This window comes from Apium graveolens, chromosome 4 (genome assembly GCF_009905375.1).
Source record: "Apium graveolens cultivar Ventura chromosome 4, ASM990537v1, whole genome shotgun sequence".
Classification (NCBI taxonomy): domain Eukaryota; kingdom Viridiplantae; phylum Streptophyta; class Magnoliopsida; order Apiales; family Apiaceae; genus Apium; species Apium graveolens.
In genome coordinates, this window is record NC_133650.1 from 222,834,276 (window position 1) to 222,847,746 (window position 13,471).

General features: G+C 35.3%; 1 non-coding gene across 1 annotated transcript; it reads left to right on the forward strand.

The window, feature by feature from the left end:
• Positions 1 to 2,690: 2,690 nt before the first annotated feature.
• Positions 2,691 to 2,797, forward strand: LOC141722098 (small nucleolar RNA R71). Its single transcript, XR_012575129.1, has one exon. It is a non-coding gene; the product is annotated as a small nucleolar RNA R71 (small nucleolar RNA).
• The last annotated feature ends 10,674 nt before the right edge of the window (positions 2,798 to 13,471 follow it).

A 13,471-nucleotide genomic window follows, 5' to 3' on the forward strand; every position in this document is an offset into this window, starting at 1 on the left:
GGAATTAAAATGGGTCGTTGGATCAATTTCGGAATAATAAACAGGGTTCGGTTGGCCAATTCTGGCTCCGAAACAATTTTAGAATAATTATCGAGCCTTGAAAATAATTTAGAATAATATTTTAAAGCTCGGGACTATTTTTCGAAATTTTTAAATCATTTTTAAATAATTAAATCTAATTAAATAATTAATTAAAAATCAATTAATAATTAATTAAATCAATTAATCAATTAATTTTCGAATTAATTGACTAATTAATCAATTAAAAATTAACTGAAATTAATTAACTAATTAATTCAGATTTATTTGTGAATTAAAAATAATTTTCGGAATTAAAATAATAATTTTTAGAATTTTCAGAAATTAAAAACGAATTTTTATAATAAAAATAATTAGGAAATATGATTTTTAAACATTTTTAAAACAGGAATCCAATTTTTGCAAAGTCTGAAAACTTCAGGGACCTAACTGTATCGTCCCCAAAAGTCCAGGGATCAAACTGTAAATTTTACATCCCGTCGTCGGAAAACACAGGGGTGGCCGGAGAACACGATTCCGGCCTCCTCACCTTGCCACAAGCTCCAGATCACATCTACAGGTTACCAGGAACACAACCATGCAATCAAAACAACCTAACAATCCCTGAGTTGGCCAGAATTTGGCCGTGAAATTTTCCAGTTTCCGGCAAACATCGGAAAACTTCAAAACACAACTCCCTTCTCTACAGACCTCGTTGGTTCATGAAACTTATACGACTAGATTGCAAATTTCACAGAGAACACAACCCACTATAACACAACATCAATCTATCACAGAATAAGAAACCCCCAAATTTCAATTAAGAACATTCATACGGGTTATAAACCCTAATTTTGAAATTCGAAAATTAAACTCAAATTTGAACATGTTATTGAACTCCAAATCAGACGTATGACATATGAAAATCATCAGGAAAACAAGCTCTACAACATGCAATCATCAAATCATACAAACAATCATCCGAACAAAAATTAATATTTTTAATAAAATAAATTCGAAAATAAATAAATTTTTAGAAAAATAACCTTGATTTCTACAGTGAAACAAAGCTCAGAATCTGATAGAACACCTCAAATCCTTCGTTTTGGTTACTCAAGTTTTGAAAACAGAGATCGGTAACGCCTTCGTTTTGCTGTTTGATTCTTAGAACAGTTTTAAGAAATTAGGGCTTTTCTCTGAAAATTATATAATTAACTATCTGTAAATGATTTTGATACGAAATAAAATACGGTAAAAGGCTATTTATAATTACGGAAAATTAGTATCCCGCTGGATCTTTCCGGATATAAAATGGTACGTTTATTTATAAAAACTGATCCAAACGGTATCGGTTTTCGGGATAATTATCCAGATCAGTACAATTTGTACTGCGGTCTTGGTCTCGGCGCCTGGTTACACGTATTACGAAGTGATAATTGGGATAGTTTAATAAAAAGCTCCCGTTTATCGAAAATACGGGTTTTATTAATTTACCGAAACGAATATTGTATCGAAAATATTGCGCCGGGACCCGCGCAGGACAAACCGTATGCCGGATCGAAAAAGTCGAAACATGGAAAATGCTCGGAATATTACAATTAGGTTAGGAAGGAGTTCTCGGAAGAGTTTCGGGTTCCAAAAACGTAACAACGGTTGACGTCGGTTGGTTCCCGTTTTTATAAAATAGATTTTAATTACCCGGAAAAAGATTTTAGAATTTTCATATGATTCTTATAAATCCATAAATCAACATAAAAATAATTAGGAAGATATGACAATTATCTATATTTTATTTTGGACATATAAAAATTAAAATACTCAATTAATATTATTTTTGAATATTCAAGTACAGATAACACTTAACAATTAACTCACAGAATAGATACTGAGCACACATAATAATTATTTAATATCAAAAATAATTACACGATATATCCCGGATATTACAGCCTGGTACTTCCCTGTCACTGGGAAGTGTTCCAGGTTGACGATTGAGCACTGAATTAGCTATTTGACCGATTTGATTTTCCAAGGTCTTGATCGAAACCGCCCGACTCTTGCACAACAACTTAAGTTCCTCAAAATCAGCACTAGTGGGTGCAGCTGCACTTCCCTGTTGAGGATATGATTGCCTTTGAGCATACTGCTGTGGTTACTGGAATCCAGGTGGATTGAACTGTTTACTCACACCTTGCTGATATGGTGGCTGAATAGCATTCTGATTATTACCCCAGCTGAAATTTGGATGATTTCTGTTGTTAGGATGATAAGTAGCTGGCACAGGCTGCTGTTGTCGCTGATAATTGTTCACATACTGAACAGATTCGCTGACAAGAGAACACTGATCCGTAGCATGAGAACCTGCACAAAGCTCGCAAACCATAGCTATTTGATTGACTCCATAGGTAGCTAGAGAATCGACCTTCATAGACAGCGCTTGGAGCTGCGCTGCAATAGCGGTAGCTGCATCGACTTCCAGAATACCTTCTACCTTCCCAGGCATCATCCTCTGAGTTGGGTTTTGATGCTCATTTGCAGCCATAGTCTCGATAAGATTATAAGCCTCAGTATAGCTTTTGGCCCACAAGGCGCCTCCAACTGCTGCATCGAGCATGGGCCGGGATTGGGCCCCCAAACCATTATAGAAACCAGTGATCACCATCCAATCGGGCATTCCATGATGTGGACACTTTCTCAACATTTCCTTGTATCGTTCCCAAGCTTCGCACATAGATTCTATAGGTTGCTGCGCAAACTGAGTAAAAGCACTCCTCATAGCAGCAACTTTTGTGCAAGATCTTGCCAAGTGGTGATGGACCCAGCTAGTTCAGAATGTAACCAGCCCTTAGCTTTATCCCTCAGTGAGAATGGGAAAAGCCTCAGCTTGATAGCCTCATCAGTCACGCCATTATATTTGAAAGTACTGCAGATCTCGACAAAATTCCTTATGTGCATGTTGGGGTCTTCAGTCGCAGCTCCTCCAAAAGAAACAGAATTCTGCACCATTTGAATAGTGTCCGTCTTGATTTCAAAGGTGTTAGCTTGAATAGCCGGATGAAGAATGCTTGACTGAATGTCATCAATTTTAGGCCGAGAAAAGTCCATAAGAGCTGGATCGGCCGGAACAATACGATCACCCATGATTACTGGTTCTTTTTGCTCACTTCCTGAATCCGAATCTTCAAAATCTATCTTCTCCGAAATATCAAGAACTTCGTTTGTCTCCTCAGCTGTATCTAAAGTCCTCTTGCGAGTACGAGAACGAGTTTGCATAAACGCTCACTAAAGTACCTGAAACACAACCGGAAACAATAAGTAACAAAAACATCTTAATCACTGAGTCCTAACGACCAATGATGGTAAGTACATAAACTAAACAAATACGCCGAGTCCCCGGCAGCGGCGCCAAAAACTTGTTAGGGCGAAAACATGCGCTAATAACACACGCAAGTATACGCGTTCGCAAGTAATATAGAATACTTTCTAGTTCGTTCCCACAGAGACTCAGACTAATTATGTTCAATTAAACTCACTCACCAATGTATGATTATTTCTCAATGTTAAGACAATAACACTTAGATTTTGATTAACTAATTATTAACTACAATTAACTACTAAAATTAACCACTTAATTAACACTTCGAATTAATAATATTAAAACACTCATGAGATCACAACTTCATTACTACTTCCTTCAATAGTTATTGTTATTACCCTTAGCATGCAACAGTGATGATATTAATCGAATAACACTAAAATGATAAAAGCCAACTTTCATTGTACTAATACCATTCTACCAAACATCCACAATTAAGATAGAAGTTGAATAGGCATCAATTATGTTGAGTCCCTATATGTCTACAGAAATTGACAACATAATGATTTAAGCACAAGTTATTCCTTTTGATTACACAGGGCGAATAAAACGGTTAGAGTTACCCACTAATCATGCAACATCATACATGAACCTATGCTAGCATGGCAAGTTCTAAATCTCGAGATCCACCGTCGCTTCACAAGAGATTAACACCTTATCTTATATGTTCGCGACGCACATAAGATGAATACGCACAACCAATACAAGATATCATACAATCATCACACACTAAGGTATTAAATAACTAACTAGAGAATTCCATAGTAAATCCGTTACGACCCCATGATCACGATTAACCCATGTTAGCACTTATCGTCATCATGGGTTCATATGAAAACATGATAAATAAACACAAAAGAATAATAACTAAACTAATTATATTAAACCAGAGTACGTCACAAGAGTAAATAGGTTCAAAGCAAGAAAACTAGCATCCAACGTTATAACGAAATAAAGAATCACAAGAAAATATGCTTCCTCTTCGTTGTGGTGTGCTAAAACTGTCTTCTTCCCTATCTCCTTCTCTCCCTGCTTAATACAACGATCCAACCTATGTGAAACGTCTCTGAATCTACTTATATAGAAGTCCCATAAAACTCAGATTACACAGAAGTTGGAAGCCAAACAGAAATAGAAGTCTAAAATAATTTATCTTTTTTCCCGACCCTGCACGGCCGCTCAGCATAGCTGAGCGGGCGCTCAGCTTCCTGCGCGGCCGCTCAGCATAGCTGAGCGGGCGCTCAGACCCCTATTGGATTTTTTCTGAGTTTGCTCCGTTTCTTCGCTGTAATCTGCTTCTCTCTTCCCTCTCGCAATGCTAAACACGTGCCAAGGCTTATTCTTGATGATTACTCCCCCGAAATGCAACTATTACCCTGAAATGCACAAACACTAGAAAAACGCATCAAATACACAAAATACTTAATTTCAAGACACCAATTTAAGCTATTTTAAGACGTTCTAAGTGGTATAAAATGTCACTTATCATATATCTTAGGAGACAGAATTATATTCTATATCAATTAGAAGATATCTTGTAACTGTGTACTATATAAACACAGCTTAGGGTTTACACTATATGTGTTATCATTCACGAGAAAGATTATACATTGTAACCTAGCAGCTCTTAGTGATATTGTTCATCACTGAGAGAGAATAATTGTTCTATTGTAACCGAGTTTATTATATTGAATATACTTGATTACTGAGGCATACTTGTGTTGATAAATCGATTTGATTGTATAAACACTATATTCAACCCCCTTCTATAGTGTTGTGTGACCTAACAAGTTGTAACACCCCCAGATCCGGGGTCGGGGATCCGGGTCGTCACGGTCTTTCTTTCCACAATATCACTTCACTTAATTAATAATAATAACCTTATGCTGTGACCCCACACTAACACACACCACAACCCGTTATAGTCTCAGAGATGAAATTGAAATAAGTACAAGTCTTTGAATCCACAATTTAAAATTATTACAACCCAAAATGATTACTTGATAAATTTACAGTTAATTGCCATTATCTGCCACAAGTTATAATTATACATAATTGATTCTCAAAAATAGAATGCCTGATCTACCAATAGATCTACCTCTGCAGCTATAGCAGCCACAACATCATCGGGAAGACGCGGGACGCTTCCCACGCGCTTGCGCTGGGTCTGCTGGAGTCTGGCCATCTTTCCTAACTGTTGTTGTGTGATGAAGAAATAAAGCAAGAGTGAGCCTTACAGCTCGCAAGATAATATATAGTGATAACAATAATATAAGTATCTAAATGGATACTTACTAGAATCTTTTATCGTGTGTAAGATAATTACTAGTATATACTTACTAGTATATGAGCCTTCTCATAGTACTCATGAAAGTCTTGGTCAAAAGAAATGAACCAAGTTTGATATCTTAATGCGATGAAGTCGCAAAATATTCAGTATATATACATATATACTTTTCAAAATATTGGAAGTCCTCTTCCATGCATAATATACACAAAGTCCCAGTGTATAACTGTATAAAAATATCGTTGCAAGGTGATCTCATATATCTAACCTTGTCTCAACGTTTTTCTGAAAATCTTTGTCATTCATAAGACAATTATTAATTAGATATAAGTTTAAAAGATGAAGTTACCAAATACTTCACTACACTTATATCATTCCCAAATACTACTTGAACTACCACCGTTCAAGTTATAATCAATTTCAAAAGTTCATCCCACTGATGAGACCACAAGATAAGACTTGAATAGATTCAATCTTTGAAATATTATTGAATGAAAAAGTTATGAGATACTTTATTTAGTCCCGATATATATATCCACATATATATATCCCTTTAAACATTTCCTGAAACCTCTGTTATGTAAAGTATGAACAGAGTTTGAAACATCCAATGAATTTTTGGAAAGGAAAAGAATTTTGGCATAAACCCGATATCTTGCTGATCAGGCAAAGATACCAATAAGTAACCTTTTCTACTGTAGATGGATGAATTCCTCACCGGTCATCACCCTGGCCGCATTAGGACCTCGCGCTCAACCGTACCCCGGTCCCTCACGCGTTGATGGACTGCCACCCAGCCACTTACACAATAATAGACCGTACCCCGGCCTGTCGCTTATGCCGACTCAATGAGATGGGCTTACTTCCCGAACGTTGGGCAAGTAATCAATTCATTTACCAAATCTGCAACCTCGTTGCGAATATAAAATACACCACAGAGCCGGATTCCCCAGGTTTTTGAGCGAGTATTTAAATCCCCTTTAAAAAGGAAGATCTTAAATATAAAAATGAGTTTTGGGATCCGCTCTGACTTTTAAAAAAAATCATTTTGAAGACTCGAAAACACTTTAAAGAGTGTTTGGAGTAAGGCTGATTTAATGAAGTAAATCAGTCCCCAGAATATTAGAAAATGTCTGAATATTATTATTTAAATAATATTCCCATAAAGAATAATCTTTATAAAATAATTGAAGTAGAAGTATTAAAACTTATACTTGAAATGAATAGCAAATAATCAAAGATATACTTATACGAAAGTAATATCTTTATTTGAATAATCAAAAGTAAGTTTGATTATCGACACCTTATTCTTTAATAAAATAAAGAATATATTTCAGCAAATAATCGGAGTCATAGATCCTCAAATGAATATTCAATTAATATTCAATAAATAATATAAACTGAGTCATAAACCCTCGAATGAATATTCAAATAATATTCAATAAATAATATAAAAGGAGTCATAAGCCCTCGAATGAATATTCAAATAATATTCAAATAATAAAATAAACTGAGTCATAAGCCCTCGAATGAATATTCAAATAATATTCAAATAATAAAATAAACTGAGTCATAAGCCCTCGAATGAATATTCAAATAATATTCAAATAATAAAATAAACTGAGTCATAAGCCCTCGAATGAATATTCAAATAATATTCAAATAATAGAATAAAGGTATCGAATAAACCTTATTCGATCCATAGTTTTAAAAACTATATCCATATATATATATATATATAAATATATATATACAATATACTCGGGAACATCGACTCCCGGTTTAGAAATATGTTCACCTTTTATCCCCTATACTAAGGGTATACGCAACTACTTGCTTATTTCTAGCATAGGTATTATGCAACTATAAGCATTGAAATCAACAGATAGATAACCAGATTACGAAACAGACATGCATATATACCATATTAGCATGCTCCAATATATCGCAAAATTTGCTAATAACAATCATGCAATATCACAAGATAATGCATATACATATATTTACATCACAACAACAGTATAACGGGTAGAAAACTTGCCTGAGCGACTTGGGGGTGAGAAAGGCTCGGGACGAGTCTGGTAACCTATAAACAACAAGTAAGTTGGAATTAAACCAAAATCACTTGTAAATCTATACTTTAACTAACTTAGACTCTAACGCTTGTTTTGCGCTCACCGATTTGCTTAAGTCACTCGGGTACCCTCGGCTCCACCATTTTTAATAATTTAACCTTTATGAGTTTTAAAGCGATTCCTTCGCGAATGACTTACCAATTGCCTAACACACTTACCATAAATGTTTCATACATTAATTCACCCTTTTTGGTCTTTAACCTACATTCCAAAGTAAGGCGAGGGAAAAAGTTTCGTTCGCGAAACGCCGTTACTTGAAACGGTCGTTTCTCCTAAACCGTAAATCGGAATCGAACGAACTACATATCAAAACGAAGCTCGTAACATGAGCTATCTAAACATTACAGTGGTCACAATCTAGCAGGGGGTTCTCGGGTCCTAATGCTATGCACAAAAACAGTCCAAAGAAAATCGGACGTTACGACGGCTATGTTTACGCGATTTCCCATTTTTTAAACCATTCAAACCCATTCCAAATCAACCCCAAATCCAACCTCAAATCCATCATACAACAAACATCCATCCTTATCACATCATAAAAACCCCAACCAATTCAATTTAATCATTCATACTTATGCCTAAACTTAACTTTAATCATACTTAAGTTCTTTTAATCAAAACCACAACATTTACCATTTATACTTATTCCTCACATGAACTAAAAGCTTTACTTAGGTTCTTTAACTAATTACCAAGATTTACAACTCCAACAATGCAACAAAACCAACTAATCTCTACAACTCAACCAAACTTCAACCAATCAAGCATCATGCTTCACATATGCTATATCAAACACATTCAATCCTAATTACTCAAAACTAAAGCTAGGGTTTGTAGTTTATACCTTCCTTGGAGAGTGGAGAATCAAGAGGATGGCTTGGAATCACCCTTAAAGTCCTTATCCAAGCTTAATCTAAACAAAACTTCAAGAACACAAATTTTAGTTCTTGAAAACACTATTCACCATCTTCTTTGATGATTTATAGAAAAAGATTGGCTTGGATTTAGAAGCTTAAACTTATAGGAAGTATGTAACTATCCATGGGGAAGCTTAGATAATTACCTTGCTAAATAATAAGTGGAGGAGCTTGGACTTCCATTTTTTAAGAAGAGAACCCGAGAGCTTCATGAAGAAGAAGAGAGAATTTTGTGTTTTGCCTTGTCTTGATTTTTTTGGTTGGTTGATTTGGTTTTGTTTTTGATTTAGTAAATTACCTTCTTGCCCTTGGATTTGTGTGGTTACAAAGCCACCACACCTCCTCCTTCCCATGTCATGCTTATCTCATCCACATGATGTCATCCTTCCTTCCTTGTCTTCTTTCTATTGGTTGGATGACATCCTTCCCATTAATCCCTTTGATTAACTTCCTAATCGTTTGCCTAATGACCGCTGATCTGCTATACGGTTTGCTTAACTTTCGTTCTCGTTTATCGTTTGAAGGATCATACCCGGGATCTTATTACTTAGGTTCCCTTAACCTTTCTCAATACATTATATTCCTTTTTATGATCCTCTATTATAATCCTTTAATTTAAATCCTTTTTATCCTGTTATCTTATACTCAATTCTCTCCGTATCTTGCGGATTTCCGGGAAAAACCAAAGTGTTCGGAATTGGATTCTGAAGATCTTTACATACACTTATATACTTCATGAAGTACTAATAATATCCCAGAATATCCATAACAGAACCCCTACATAGTGTGGCGTGAAAAGTTTTCTCATTCAGCAAAAACACTATTCATAAGGGTTTCAAAAATTTCCAAAAATTGGGGTTATTACACAAGTGGTATCAGAGCATCTCTGTTGATATATAAACAGTGAGATCCAGTTTACAATCATGTCTGAAGAAACACAAACTCCAACTAAGCCCACCAAAACTCAAGATACTCAAAACAATCAAACCCATAGTCGATATGAAACCATTAGGGTTCCCATATTGAGAGCACCTGAGTATCCTATATGGAAGTTAAAGATGGTTATGTTTCTGGAAGCCACAGATACAGAATACCTTGATAGAATTAATGATGGGCCATATAAGCCTACCAAGCTTTCTGTTACAGTTGCTGATCAACCATCAAAGATGATACCAAAGGAGAAAGGTGATTACACAGCTGAAGACATCTCATCTATTTCCAAGGATGCAAGGGTAAGGCATCTGCTTCATAGTGCAATTGATAATATCATGTCAAATAGGGTAATTAAATGCAAGACTGCAAAGGAGATATGGGATGCTTTGGAGACAAGATGCCAGGGAACTGATGCAATCAAAAAGAACAGGAAGACTATACTCACTCAAGAGTATGAGCACTTTGACTCAAAAGCTGATGAGTCATTAACTGATTTATATGACAGGTTTGCCAAACTCTTGAATGATCTGTCACTGTTGGACAAGAAATATGATCTTGAACATTCAAATCTAAAATTCCTTTTAGCTCTTCCTGAAAATTGGGATTTGAAGTCTACTACCATAAGAGATAACTATGACCTTACTGAAACTACTATTGATGAAATTTATGGTATACTCAAGACTCATAAACTTGAGATGGATCAAAGGAGAAAAAGGCATGGAAGAAAGTCAAAGACATTTGCTCTTAAAGCTGAGGAGGAAACTCCTAAAGTGATTGTCTCAAAGAAGGGCAAAGGAAAGGCTCTCATTATACAGTCTGATTCAGAGTCATCATATTCTGATGATGATGATTCAGAATTTGAAAATTTATCTGAAATGGATGTTGATGCAGAGATGATGCAACTGTGTGCTCTTATGGTGAAGGGTATCACAAAGATAGCCTACAAGAAATTCAGAAAGGGCAAGAAGTTTTCCAGGAAAGGTGAAAGTTCTGAAAAGAAAGGGTTCAGAAAGTCTGAAGGCAAAGGAGGAAAGTCTGACAGAGGAGATAACTCAAATGTCAAATGCTACAATTTTGGTGAAAAAGGCCACATCTCTCCTGACTGCAAGAAAGGAAAAGGTGATAAAGGACATGCACTTATCACAGAGAAGAAAAATTGGGCAGACACTTCAGATTCTGAAGATGAGGTGAACTATGCCTTAATGGCAAATGCTGATAGCAATACTGATGCTGCTGAATTGAAGGTACCTCAATCAACTTTTGCTTTTCATACTGATGATATTTCTGAGCTAAGATTATATCTTAAAACCATGTTCATTAGTTTTAGAGATCAGACTTTAACAAATGAAAGATTAACATCTGAAAGTCTTGCTCTTAGAAACAGAAATGACTATTTAGAAAAAGAGTTAGTTATGTTCCATCAAACTCAGAAAGAAAGAGATGAGGCTTTGTATGTTAGAGATGAAGTGATAAAACTGAATAAATCTCTTAAATCTGAACTGGAAAAGGAAAAGGAGATAATCAAAACTTGGACTAACTGTGGAAGAACAACTCAGAAAATCTTAGAAAATGGAAATTGGAAAGAAGGTCTAGGTTACCTAGATGATAAAGAAGAAAAGGAAACTAAGTCATCTAAACCAAACTTTAATAAGAAAGCTGAAAATCCTAAAGTTAATCCTGTCAAATTTGTGTCAAATTCTGATAAGTCAAAATCTAAAAAGATGATAGACTCTAAATAGAAGTCAAAGAAAAGTCAATATATGACAAATTAAAACAGGATAAACCAGCTGAAGTAAATATAGGTTTAATGACAAAGAAGCAGCTTAAGCATAAGCTGAAAGAGATTAGAAATGTGAACAAGGTGAAGGAAGCTAGGAAAAATAGGAATGGAAAGGAATGTGTGAATAAAAGTAATACTTATATGCCTGTTCCTAATGCTCCTAGAAAAAAAATGCTATAACTGTGGAAACTCTAACCATCTTGCTTCTTTTTGCAAGAAAAATAAAGATATAAACTCTTTACCTCCTAGATCAGGAGTTAAGAGTCAGTCTGTTAGGTTTAAACCATAAAAGCCTTGTTTTCATTGTGTTAGTTTATGGCATTCTATTTATACTTTTAAGAAATATCATAGTTTATACTATGATTATTATCAAATAAAACCTTCTTTGAAGAAAGTTAGTGTAATTCCTTCTAGTGTAAATTCTGATGCAAAGTCTGATATAAAGTCTGATAAAAAACATGTTAGCATAAACTCTGAAATTAAATCCACTGCAGATGCTAACAAACTTAAAAATGCCAAAGGATCCAAGCAAGTCTGGGTCCTTAAAACTAACCAATAGTGGTCTTTGTGATTGCAGGGCAACAGGAAAAACATCCTAGTTCTGGAGAGTGGATGTTCAGGACATATGACTGGAAATAAAGCCCTGCTATCAGACTTTGTGGAGAAAGCTAGCACAGGAGTTTCTTATGGAGATGGCAACATGGGAAAGACTCTGGGATATGGCAATATCAACCTAGGGAATGTCATAATTGAATCAGTAGCTCTTGTCTCAGGACTTAAAACAATCTGCTAAGTGTGAGTCAAATATGTGATAGAGGTTATCATATGGATTTCTTTGAAGAATACTATGAAGTTGTAAGTAATTCTACAGGCAAAGTGGTTCTGAAAGGTTATAGACATGGTAACATATATGAAGCCAGACTTTCAACAAGTTCTGATGGTTCTGCAATCTGTCTGTTAAGTAGAGCATCAATTGAAGAAAGCTGGAATTGGCACAAGAGACTCTCTCATTTAAATTTCAACAACATAAATGAGCTACTAAAGAAAGATCTTGTGAGAGGACTGCCAAAATCAGTATTTGCTCCTGATGGCCTTTGTGATTCATGTCAAAAGGCAAAATAAAGAAAATCTTCATTCAAGAGCAAAACTGAATCCTCAATTCTTGAGCCTTATCACCTACTGCATGTTGATCTATTTGGTCCAGTCAATTCATGTCCATTGTAAAGAAGAAATATGCTATGGTTATAGTGGATGAGTTCACAAGATACACTTGGGTGTATTTCTTTCACAAGAAGAATGAAATTGCATCTACTCTAACTGATCATGTCAGACAGCTGGATAAGTTGGTTAAAGATTCTGTTAAAATCATAAAAAGTGATAATGGCACTGAGTTCAAGAATTCAATCATGGAAGAGTTCTGCAAAGAGCATGGAATAAAGCATGAATTTTCTGCACCTGGAACTCCACAGCAGAATGGAGTTGTAGAAAGAAAGAACAGGACTCTCACTGAAGCTGCACAAACTATGCTTGATGAAGCAAAGCTACCAACCTACTTTTGGGCTGAAGCTGTGCAGACTGCTTGTTTTACACAGAATGCTACACTCATAAAAAAGTATGGAAAAATACCATATGAGATGGTGAAGAAAAAAAGCTAAATCTGAAATACTTTCATGTATTTGGATGCAAGTGTTTTGTTCTTAAGACTCATCCTGAACAGCTGTCAAAATTTGATCTAAAAGCTGATGAAGGAATTTTTGTTGGATATCCACTTTCCATAAAAGCCTTCAGACTCTACAATTTAAGAACAAGGGTTGTCATGGAATCTATCAATGTATCTTTTGATGATAAAAAGATTACTGGACTTGAAGATTTTAATGATCATGATTAGCTGAGATTTGAAAATGATGATATAAATTATGATACTGTGAATTTTGATGACCTAAATCCTGATCCTGTAAGTTCTGACGGGTTAAGTACTGATGTCATGGAAATTGTGGTAACTACTCCAAGGGAAAATGCAACTGT